At 37.0% G+C, this 13,183-nt stretch overlaps 1 protein-coding gene across 2 annotated transcripts in view; it reads left to right on the forward strand.

Moving 5' to 3' along the window:
- Positions 1–11,917: 11,917 nt before the first annotated feature.
- EDNRA (endothelin receptor type A) overlaps positions 11,918–13,183 on the forward strand; it is a 36,199-nt gene continuing 34,933 nt past the window's right edge. The window contains exon 1 of one of the 2 annotated variants that reach the window (XM_027795210.2): positions 11,918–12,145. The gene's annotated coding sequence lies outside the window, so the exon portion shown is untranslated. The remainder of the gene's footprint in view (positions 12,146–13,183) is intronic. The other variant, XM_055796912.1, reaches the window with a different exon arrangement.

Consider the following 13,183-nt stretch of genomic DNA (forward strand, 5'->3'; position numbering starts at 1 on the left):
CTTGTTTTTATTAAGTGGTTGAAAATATTTGACTCAACCATTTTAAAAGCAAAAAATCCTAAAACCTCACCGCCACTGAGAATTTCATATGCATCTAGAGTGGCGTTACATACAAAGAGTGTATTCTTTTTTAAATATTGTTAGTTTTAATTCCTCTGGATGTTTGCGAGTACACAGAGGAGACAAATAGATATCAGACATATCTGAAATTGTAAATGTTTAATGGAAGATCTGGTAAAACTGACAATTCAGTCTTTGGGATGCTTTCCAGGATAAACACAGCCCATGAGTATTTCTGAATGTGGTTTATCATGTATGCATAAATAAAGAAAATGGCAAAGGACTCCCAACCCGTCAGATAAACACATGCATATCATGATATGTGTTATCTTCCAAACAGAACAGTGGCTTTCATTAGAATTTTGAATCTATCTCAGCTCTTCATTATTCAAGGTTAATCTTAAGAACCTAGTTTTCTGAAACTCCAGCAGGAGCAACGAAGCTTAAAAACTTAGCAATTAAGTGTAGCGCTCTAGAAATAGGTGACCTCAAAAAGATACTGTAAATAAGTCACAAGGACTGTCTGTAATGAATACAGTAACATAACATTGTTTTCACAAGTGCATGACCTCTAAGAAGGCTTAATCAAAGCAAAGAATAACAGATGACGATGGTACCTTCTGTGGCAATACCTCAGCAAACAGGGTTAAAGTGATACATACTTCAGTACAAATTTTAAAATACAGATGGTGTCTAGCCTGTAGAATGTTGTAGGTCATGACAGGGTATATAACCAAATTAAGTAAGGAAAATATTATAAACATAAATATGCACATGCAAATTAGAGAATAAGAAAGCACAAGAAGGAGTTGCTTGCTTTGAAGAACATCCTTCCTAAGATGGTGACTGACTGATAGTGATAACTTGTTTTGCAAGGCAAATGGTGTTAACATCAGCTAGCATAAATGTTAGAACACAGTAATGCTCTATGTCACTTCCTCTATTTACTGTGTTTACAACTGTTCCAAGCATGCTTTCCTTAAAGGAGTCTTGGGATTTCGGTAAGAAACTTAAGTCCCCCACTAGGCCCATCAGTTTTCACATAAATGGTTTGACAGTGGTTAAACAAGAAACCAAAAATCACTGTGCTCTACCAGAAGAAATAAAAAACTGATTAGTTAATAGCATTTCATATTCAGAGTCCTAAGTGAAAAGGAGGCTGTCTCTGAAAGTATTATTGATCCACCTTCCTGAGCACTTGAGATGCTCAGTCAAGTACAGTGTTAGTTGACAGAACCACCAGGTGACAATGGAGGGCAATGTGTACTAGAAGAGAACAACCTTATACAAAGGAATAGCCTGAATGAGTCTTACCATTTTTATTTAAGTTGCCAAACACATCTGTTCAAACTAGCATTTCTTAATATACCAAGTCATACCAGCCCTTGAGGGCAGAAGGAATTAAACTATCAGTTCCTATTCACCACTAAAAAAAACCTTGAACTTTCTTTCATGTTGAGACACCTCATTAGGGGTGGGTACTTAAATCTACAGACAGCATTATAATAAGTAATGATTAATTAAAAATTTTCAAAAACACAACAATTGAGAATTTGAATCCTTTAGAAAATTGCAGAGACTAGGCATGTGACTATCTGGAGGCAGCAATTTGTGTTACTATCTCTAGAGTACTTGGCCCAGACATGTCTATTAATACCAGACTTATTAGGTCTTGACAGCTTATAGGACATCTGTTTGTTTCATTTCCCTTTAGTCTCGCCAAATGCTAGCAGCGAAAATCATACAGACTTTTTCCTACTTCTGCATAACTTGAAAGACTTTTTTGCATATATGAATTTTGCAATAAACAAGATCTTCTAGTGTTCTCTATCTGATAGATATGTACAGGCATGTGTATTCAAAGAGCTGCAAAGGTGGGTAAATTTCTTTAATCTGAGGACATTTATCTAGGAATAAAGGTACAGTTAGTGGAGCTAACAAACATTCCTCAGAGGTAGGAGAGTTTTAATAGATTTTTTTCTTTTCATTTGAGCTAAAAAAGGTTGCAAAGACCAGAATATCTCAGCGGGAGTTTTGCACAACTCCCTCAAGTATTTCAGGATATTGCAAAATTCCAACAAAGCATTACAAAATTTCAGAAAATAATATTGGGGGGTTTGGTATGGCATTCCCCATTTTTCCACTTTTTAACATATATTGAGGAGAAAAAGTCAGCACACAGATCCTGACCCAATTAAAACTCAGTCAAAGGTATAAAGCACAGTTTCTAAACTAAGCTGGAAGCAGTTTAGTCCATCTTGGATTTCCTTAGACTGTTGCAGTATGCTAAATCTAAATCCAGAAGGCATTTCTCTCCCATATTGTTCAAAATTCTTGTAAAGCTTCTATTGTTCTTGGCCATAATTTCACAAGTAATAGTACAGATGAGATTTAAATAGCACCAACTAGAAAAAAATAAGAGATAGCTACTCGTATATTATAAATCAATCACAGGCACTTGCTGATGTTTTGATCCAGATATTTTGCTATGGGTATATGCCAAACAGCTAAACTATTTAATTTACAAGAATCCAGCTTTGCCCAGTTGTTTGATCTTCATATGGCTGTACAAATAATTTGTTTGCATTTTTATAATAACATTAGCTTTGATTATAAATTTCATGTGAACAGTATAATTTCATACATATACATTATTTGTAACTATTAAAAAAATTTAGCCCCACTCAAGTTTTGAGTAAGGCCCATTCACAGAAATACATAGGGTTTTTACTTTAGTTTAAAGCTTGTTTGGATGCAGAGTTCTTTAAAAATTTTCACCCCTAGGAGCCTCATTTTCAGTAAGAATGTTTCTGATTACAGATTATTTCAGAATCAAAATTTGATTTTTAGCTATTTTTCAGTACTTCTTGAAAATTTACTAATCTAAATTATTATAGCTACTAGTGACTTAATGAACAAAATGGTCAGGAAGTGCTAAAAAAAAATATATATGAAAATTAATCAAAAATTTTAACTAGAAGAAACAGCCCTTGCAGAAAATTGCAGCAACTGTCCAGTTTCAGATACATTTTGAGATACATGTACATGATGGTATGGTTCCCTATGAAGTATATTAATATGAGTCAGAAAGAATGACACCATTTCTGATTACTCCCTGACAATACAAATAAATGTATTTCCATTACTATCAAGAGATTTACACTCATTTATGCCAGCTGAGAATCAATTCAACAGTGTTGTAAGAGTCCCCACAATGTATCTTTGATTTCAGCAAGTCTGAAGTAAATAACAATACTGATACGTATGTTTTCAGCATCTAGTTTTTAGTATATTCATAATACACTATTCTAAATAACTACAGAGCCTTCATCGTGCAAAAGAGGATATCACATTCCCACCGTCTTAAATCTGACTTAGTTAAGATTTAGCATTACACCATTTATTTATGGTTAGAAAATTAATTTTACATCCATAAGGAAGCAGACAGTGGTTTTCCAGATGTTCTTCCCTAGGAAAGTATGATGAAAATTATAAACTCACTAGTTCAAAAACTACATAACCTTATGTTTGTGTGCATTTATTGGTTGTATTTTTTAACCTACTTCCTGGATAGTTAACTTGAATAGTACATTAAATCAATTAAAAGTTGATGAAAGTTTGTGACTTGGATAACTAGTAGTTAAAAATTTAAAAACTGACCTATACTGGTTCCTGTTGCCTAAAATACATGATTTTATATAATTATTAACAATAGTTTGCTTTTGTATATATTCATAACAATTATCAGAGAAAGTTAATGTCATTATTTACCCTACTGTGCCCAGGAATTGCATAGGTTTCAAATTTTTAATTTTTTTTCTATACAAACAGAAATTCTTGTGTTACAGTTTGATACAAAGGACCTGTTGTAGGACTTTCTTCTGTATAGTATTTATGTTCTTATTACACTGGGTTTTAACATGACAAAAATCCAATATTATAAAATGAAAGTCCTTATAACTGTGGTGGAATATCAGACAGGAAAGGAAGACTGGCAAAAATATCTTTTTTCATTTTCATTTCACATTCTGAAAAAGCTGAAAGTACTAACGATGACAGGAATAAAAATAAAATGAAATAATACACATATAGTTTTAATTTGCCTGTATGTTTTAACAGCATTCTTAGTTTATCTTTCCACAATTTCCCTTTATTTGAGAGGACATAGGTTATTCACAGTGGCCTGACACATAGAAATCAGTTCAGTTTCGAGCTATTTTATAAGGCAAAGTAAGATTTTTATCACTAGAGAAAGAAATATCTCTGTCCAAAGACAGCTGAACTGAGTTGGATCTTTTGTCTAGGATACTTGGACTAAGGCACAAAATCACTGCCTGTTTTCTTTCCAGCAGGCCCTCCCTCTGTCAGGGAGCAGCAAGGGCGAGCCGCTCCCTCAGAGCTGGGGAGCCAGCAGCCAAGGGGGGTACCATAGGCAGGAAGGCAGGGGCCTTGCCAGCCGGAGGCTTGACATTCTTCCAGTTTGGTTGCCAGTCTGTCCTCACCACACCGAACCCCAGCACTGTGACTGGGATTAAAGGTAAACTAGCAGAATTCATTCATTCATTGTTTAGTGTATGAAGAAACAGGCATACTACCAATTGTGTGAGAAACTACAGTAGATCATCAACAGTGGGTAGGACAAGGATCAGCAGATGATGAACACTGTTGTCAGCATTCAATGCCTACCAGGCATACACAGAAGATATGAGTAGTTCTCATCAGAAAGAATACAGCAAAAGAGATAAGGCTCTCTGTGAACAAGCTGGGATGGAAGAGGAATGAAAGGAGCCACAGTTCGCTGGCTCCCAGCCCTCTGGATTCTCAAGAAAGGTTCAGATTTCTTGACAGTTCTGAAATGTAGTATCACTGAACTGTATTAATACAGCGAAGTACCAGTAAAAGCACTTCTTCCACACAGTGTCTAACTTCAAGAAACACAGAATAATTCCCAGTGATGAAATGGGTCCCATAGCACTTCCATTGTAAGAGATTTTTGCGAGATTGGATTCTGTTCAATTAATCTATGGTATTTTTATGGAAAACACCCAAAACATAATTCTGAATTATGTCTCTGATCAAAACGCAGGATGTCAAAATAGGTTTTTAACATCAATATGTTACTATCCATTGTGAATCTATATATGACTGTTAAGAAGTTCCTGGATTATGGTAATTTTGTATCAGTCATGCTGAAAATGCGGGATTTGGTCTAATAAAAAAGTTTAGTATGACATTATAAACCACCCACAGAACATGCATTTAGGTATCAACTGCAAGGAACTAACTTGAACCTTAGCATAAGGACTTTAATTTGTCTCTTGAGGTAACAACATTCATGCTTGGGTTTTTTCATCTACATAAAAAAGAGTGAAATTTGTTGCAGTGGAAGTCCATGTCACAGCAAGGTAATAGAGGTAACTTACCAAAACCTATTGCTATCTCCTTTAATCAGTTGTAAGTACCACAATTTAGGTGCTCATTTGCCTCATACAAAAGTCATGACAACACATCATACCAATCCTACACCCATGAATCCAATCATATCTTAACCCATCCCTTCTAAACATGGGATAGAGCCAACTGTACTGTTAAAACAAACAAACAGAATACTCCACATGCACAAACATAAAAATAGAAAGATAATTCTTCGGTGGTTGGAAGAGTTTTGTCACCAAAATCTAAAGAGCTGTCTGCTCCTACTTTCTCAAGTATTACAAACCTAAATTTTTCTGTTTACACTGTCTTAATGCTACCCTAGGTACCTAAATGTGTGCTTTGGTTTCCATAACGAATGTTTTTCTAGATAGCAGAAAGGAATGGGGCAACCTTTTCCAGAAACTTTGATAGTTTGAAAAGTCTTTATTCTAAAATTGAGTTGCAGAGAATTCCTTACATCTATAAAAACATGCAGAAGTTTGTAGATCTATCACTTAATGATGTCTATAAATAGGCCTACATGTATCACTTACAATAAGATAATATGTGGAATAGTATATGCTGATCTTTAGACATTGAATAATATAAGAACAGGAACTTGGTGCATCGAAGTAGATGTACAAGCTGCTTACTTCAACTTAGCTTTAGTTAGGCTAACAAAAAATTATATAACTTATAATATATAACATTAGAAATAAGTGAGATGAGTCAGGGGTTTCCATGAAAAACAGCTTCACTGCAGAGTAGCCAATAGCAACAATTTTAACCTTATTTAGATTAAGACAAAATGGCATTCTAGTATCTCACTATCTTATCTAGATAATTTTATTAGCGCTTAAGATAATAAAAGAAGCATCTGGCAGCAGAACAGCATTCCTCTACCACAGAATGTGTGTTCTGCACACGCTCCCATCTGCACACGCAGATTGAAACTTACTTTTGTGAACTAATGTTAAGTTATGAAAGTTTTTCCAATCAAATATATTCTCTTCCTCTCAGTGTTCTTTAAATCAAATTTTAAATTGTCTTTATATCTGTTCTTCCTTCTTCCATTTTTTCTTTAGTATGCACATAACCACTCAATATTGCATAATTATATAATGCATCTTCTGTGACATATCTCTCTTTCGTTGTTCTCTATGTATATATTTGTACTGTATATTAAGGGTTTTATGTAAAAACGTTTTATCTATTACCATTAGAGACTGGTCTTTTTGGAGCAGGTTCCTTGAACTCCCTCAGTTCATAGCTAGTTTCAGAGTTGCCTGAAATAAAGAATGCGAACAGCTGAAGATCCCCAAATGCTATCTACAGTCAATCGTTTTGCTGTCTTGGCCTCAGAATAGAAGGAAAAAAATAATTCTTTATAGAGCTAATATTTAAAAAATACACTCTTTGCTAAATATTTCAACAAACACCACACATTCTTCTTCTGGACAATATCAAACTTGCCACAGAATATTAATTTAGAAGTATTCTTCGCAGTCTCATGCATGCACAATTCAATACCACATAAGTTTCCAATAGAAATAGTATAATTCAATATATTTTTAACACTATAATTCTAAAGCTCAAGTGAAAATACTCCTGGCATAATGGAAGTTTGATCTGAATCACAGAATCCCAGAACTGCTGAGCTGCTGAAATTGGAAGGGACCTTTGGAAATCGTCTCGTCCACTTGCTCTGTTCAGAGCAGGGTCACCTAAAGCAGGTTGCTCAGGACTATGCCTACCTGTGTTTTGAGTATCTCCAAGGATGGAAGCTCTCCAACCTCTCTGGGCAACTTGTTCCACTGTTTGATCATCCTTATAGCAAAAATGTTTTTTCCTATGTTTAAATTTAATTTCTTGTATTTCAGTTTGTGCCCATTGCCTCCTGTTCTGTCACTGAGCACTACTGAGAAGAGTCTGGTTCTGTCTTCTTTACTGCCTTCCATCAGGTATTTATACACATTGAGGTCCTGCCTGCACCTTCTCAAGGCTGAACAGTCCCAGCTCTCTCAGCCTTTCCTCATTTGACAGATGCTTAAGTCCCTTAATCATCTTTGTGGCCCCTTGCTCGACTCACTCCAGTAGGTCCAAGTCCATCTTGATGCAGCACTCCAGATGCATCTCATCAGTGCTGAGTAGCGGCGTAATTTCACCTCCCTTGACCTGCTGGCAATACTCTGTTTAATGCAGCTGCAGACCACATTGGCATCCTTTGCTGCAAGGGCACGTTGCTGACTCATGGGTAGCTTGTCACCTACCAGGAAATCCAGGTCCTTCTCTGCCAACTCCTTTCCATGAGTAGCCTTTTTATGAGTAGCCTCTCAATGACATTGGCCAACTCCCTCAGCATTCACGGGTGCATTCCCATGAGGTTCTATGGAACAAGAGCTTGAAAATTAGGGTTTCCACTTATGAAAATGGAGACAAACAACTTTACCTCTCCCAGTAAATCTTCCCTGAAAAATTCTTAGTCTGTTGCATATAACATAGCAGAAAAGTGCTCCCCAGAAGCAGCTAAAATTCTCCATAATTGAAGGGAATTAACAATACATGTTACTACTACTCCAGTCTGCATACTAAAGGTCTAGCAACCTCACTTCTTAGTAAAACTTCTCTATCATGATTCTGTAAAATTTATATACACCCATTCCATGATTCCTGACTAATATTCCCATTTAGGGTGCAATAGGTCCTGCGGTTGTTCCTATATTAATTGTTTGGCATGGTGGTCTATTTTGTCCTTTAAACTTGAATTTGTTTTCCCTTTTGAATCCATCACAGCTTCAGGTTTCAACTTCCCATAGTCCAAGGGCAGAAATATTTCAGTGGTTCTAATACAAACACCTTTCCAATTATTAGAACAAACTAATATAAAAGTATTCTCCCTGTAATTCTCTTTGAATTATAAATTCATGTATTGTAAATTGCCAACAATGTCTAGCAACATCAAGGAAACAAAAGAGAGAGACAGAGAAGGGGGGAAAGAGAGGTGGAGGGAGGAAAGGAGAGACAAGGGAGGGAGGAGCAAGAAACTTGCCAGAAAGAGGATTTATTTGTGCTAAGCACATTGAGTTATAGATATGCCACTGCTAGAGATACAACCTAAATAAAGCAGCTACTGGGATACAGAAATGTTGTTTAATAGAAGTAAATATATAGTTAAATGCACCCTGAGTTTCAATGAATTTACATTTTCTGGTAGGTACTCTGTTTAACTGAATTATTCTAAAGCCACTGAATAAGTGCATCTCTTGTCAAAGAACAGATAACCTACACAAGATAGAAATACTGTCTATGGTTTGGATACTTCTTTTTTTTATTATTTTTTATTTTAAATGAGGTACAACTTCTAACTGAACCAGAGTTAGTAGAAGTTGAGAAATCTGCCCACCAAATATTTTTCAAACTATCACATTTCTATGAAAATTTTCGAATTTGCTGAGTTCCTTTTTATTTCAAAAATACAAAGGAAAACTATTTACTAGATATTCATATTGAATTCAAAGTGGAACAGTTATACAGCATTTTAACCAAAGTATCTAGGTTAATTTTTCTAAATTATCCAACTGGCTCCTAACACAATATTTTGTATTGTTTCTTTAAGGGGGAAAAATATACATCAGAAATCAAGTCAAAGAAAGCAAAATAACTAGATATTCATGTACTTTGCCATGAACAACTCTTCTGATGTTCTGAAAATGCTACAGACAATAAACACACCAACTGGCTGCTTATGAAAATGCCAGTTATAGATGAAATCTGTTTTTGATTTTGGTCTTTTGAATCTCAGGAATGCAATTCAGGACTCCATGAGCTGATGAACATATGTTCCTATTTCATACCAAATCTAAGGAGATAAATGGCTTAACAGGTAATACATTTGCAAAACATTAATTTCAATCAAATAAAATTAACTCCTACAAACATAGCCAAAGATCCTTTTTTATTGCCTTTGGGGTAGTTGTATAAAAGGCACTGAAGCTTTAGTTTCATTAGGCTAGTAACACTTGCAATAAAGTATTCCTTTTTAATACCTGAAGTCTTCAGGAAAATTAATAGCTTTACAGAATGTTGAGAGTCTTCTTGAAGCATGACTCCAGGTGTAAAGACAGGTATCCTTAAAACTGAAGTATAATAGGTTATTTTGTAATGGGACTAACATGTTACCCTTACTCTGACTCTTTGAAGTTATGCAAGACAAGCTAGGTAGTTTGTTGAACGCATGAAATCGAAGTCTTCAGAGGAAACACTTTCACTGCACTGAACCTGGAAGAGAGTCCTCAGCCTAGAACTCTTCCCTAAGACAATGCATGCACAAGATAGCAGTGCTACAATGATGGTGAGTGTCTCTAAGTGTCTGAAAATATCTTGGTGTAAAGAACTGTATTTTATCGCTTTTCTTAGTAGCGGCACTTTTTGGAAAATTCATATGTGATAACTTCTTATTTCCATGTTACTTTCCTGAACAAGAACAACCTAGCAGTAACCATTAAATATAACTTTTGAATTTAACTTAGTTTAAGACAGGAATTAAACTCGGTTTTAGACACCTAAAAGATTGAAGACAGAACACAGGTCCAATTAGTAAATAAGTAAAAATAATAATAACAAAGAACACAGAACTGAACCATTCAGTAATTTCTAATAATTAATACTACTTATGTGGTTTGGCAATAATAGAAGCATTCACAGTGGTAATAAAGAGCTCTCTTTTTTTCATATTGTGAAATAGATCTGTAACAGCATTAGTAAATTTGATTATTTCATTTAATAGTAAATCTAGTTATGCATGGCAGTGTTGTAATGTATGATGTAAACCTTCCAAGCTAATGGAGTTAGGAATTGGAAGGACAAATTTGTGTTTGAATGAGATCAGAAATATAAATTTCATTTTTCATAAAGGTCAAATGATCCTAGGAAAGAAATAAAGTGTTAAGAATGTTTAAAGAACATAAAAAAGGATTTAAGAATTGCATTCAATAAAGTACTCCATAAAGTGTGCATGATTTTAAGTACATCCTTTCTAACTCTTCAATCATTTTTCCAACACGTTATCATACAGATGATTCTTGACAAAGCAAATAATTAATACTATGCAACTGTGACCAAACAGTAAACAATTTAAAATAACTTTTACTAATATATGGACAATTTAGTGGCTTATCAGCATTTATTCAAATTCAGGGTGACTTCAGATTTTGAATTAAACTTTTCCACCTATTTTGCAAACAGTAGGTTTCTTATGATTCTTAGCCTGAACACTTAAATGTTCCTTCAAAGATCTTGTGTTTTGAGACATCATTTAACTGAGATGATTTTTCTAGAAGAAATAAAGTATTGCTATTCTAGCTGATCCAAATGCTGTTTTTTCCTGTTCAAGATTTATCAGATAATTTAAAATAATGTCTACAGAAACATTATTTTAATTATGCAAAACTCATAAAGCTCAAAACAATTTCTTTCATGATTTAGTGCCAGTTATTTCAATTTTGCAGGCCACTAGCATTACAGTTTTAATTGTTCTATTCAGCCCATTTTGATACTTTTAGGACCAGATGTTTTTATATTGGATTTAGGAAGACTGCCTGTTTGTATTCAAAAGAAGCCCATATATGTTTGAAAAATATTTTCCGCGGTACGGCCAGATGGAAACTTGCCATGAAATGAGGATCCTGAAATGATTCAAGAAGGCACTCAAAATTTCTTGAACTTGCTAGTATGAAGGGATTTTGAAACTGTTTCCGCTACAAGCTGCTTCCTTTGATACACCGATATTTTTTCATCATCAGAAAAGATTATTAGCTATAAGACAACTTTTTACTTTTTCTGCCCAGTGTTTTTTTGTACAATTACCTTGATAGAAGAACAGTATTAAGAACCACAGGAATTCCAGAAAGTGCTACACTTATCTTTGTAAATGTAGTTTTGGTCTTGAAAACTAAGAGGTATTAGCAAGGTGTGTCCTGGATGGACCACAGACATTTTCACCAGGAACAGTCACTGTTTATGGATGCAGCATTTCTCAAACGCTTACACATTGAGTTTTACTGTCTTGGAAACATACTACAATCTTGGCCAAATCTGGGGGAAATGGAAAGCAAAAGCTGTATGCCCGATCATGAATTTATTTTGTTGGTTTTGGTTTTTTTGTTGGTTTTTTTTTTTTTCCCTGGTGCTGCTCATGGCTCCTATGTGGGCTGGCTCGATCAGGTACACAACCCTTCCGAGAGCTCGGTGCGCTATAAGCAGGCAGCTAGAGTAACTGGATTCACAAGGCTGGGGCTTAGATGAGTCCAGCAAAGTAGTTCAGCTCAATTTCAGCGAGGAAACAGTTAAAGTGCTCGGTGTTCCCCTGTGCCCGGGAGGCAGCCTTTGTGTTTAGCATTGGCAGGGGCTCGGTTTGGGCTGGAGGTTTGTTTTAATTGGGGGAGGGGGCAGAAAAGAGGGGACGCTCTGACTTCTTCGGTCTCTCTCTTTCTTTTACTGATTTAGCGGAGGTGGAGATTTTCAATCCCACCCAGTCAGACGCAATCGGGAGGATCTAGGAAGACTATCCCAGGAAAAGCCACTCCGAGGAAATTCGCGGCAGCAGCAGCGGCAGCAGCCGCAGCATGAGGGTGAGCCCGAGCGAGAGCCCGGCGGGGGACGCTCGCCGGGGGTGAGTGCAGGGGGAGCCGGGCTGCAGCGGTGCCCCTTCCCGGGGCCAGCCGGGCGCTTTCACTTCTCCAAAACGCTGCAGATGCTGATTAGGTTCCGACGGTGCACCTCTGCGTGCGTTTGTGCCGGTGCGGGAGAGAGAACAGGAGACAGCGCACAAGGCTCCTTGGGAGAACTGTTATTAAATCAAGTCTCACAAAATAGAGATCCTGGTCAGATGCTCTATATAGGCTGCAGGGGAGGTAGTACTGATTTGCCGAGCGCGTGTTGGATTCGATCTTTCGGTAGCGTTACAAGCGAGAATGTTTTCTTTTGTGCGAGAGGAGTGGGGGCCCGGCGGGCTGTGCCGTGCCGCGCCGCGCAGGGCGCCGCTCCCGGGGCCGGCCGGGGGCAGCCGCCGCCGCGTCCCGCCGCGCCTCCGTGCCCCTGGGAACTTGACTGGCTCCTGTTCACATCTCCGCTGCCTTTCGGGCAGATTGATCACTGGTAACGTCGTAGCTCGTCTTTAATCCGTTGAACAGTTTCGTTTCCAGTAGCGTGGTGTGTTCTGGTGGACGTAGGCATTTTTCTGGCTTGGTACCCCAAGCAAGTTTGGAGTTTTGTCCTCCGCATCTGCGGCTCCTTCTGAGGTGCTGTGGGAGCACAGGCACGGCACATGCCGCTGGCCTCCAGATTAACCCACCTCACACCCCCAGGTATTCAGATTGCATGTGCAGGACCATGCTAGATGACACTGTTTTACAAATGTAATTTGTTCCAAAGGGTTATTACGGATGGTAGTCTGTTACTTACATGAGGCGGTTTGCGTGCTATATTCTGTAACAATATGAATACTTTGAAAATACGCAGAGGAATTGAAGGACTGCCAGGAATCTGTAAGAAAATATCCTTAGAAAGCATTACACTGATCTTTTTCTATTTTTTGCTTCTTACGGAAAAGTTTCTTCCAGGAGAGGGAAGAGATGGTAATTGGCAATTTTATTCCCAGCTTTGCACACTGGCTGCATGCTGTGCCACCACTGTGTTCATGTGAGATATA

Source organism: Falco peregrinus, chromosome 2, assembly GCF_023634155.1.
Source record: "Falco peregrinus isolate bFalPer1 chromosome 2, bFalPer1.pri, whole genome shotgun sequence".
Classification (NCBI taxonomy): domain Eukaryota; kingdom Metazoa; phylum Chordata; class Aves; order Falconiformes; family Falconidae; genus Falco; species Falco peregrinus.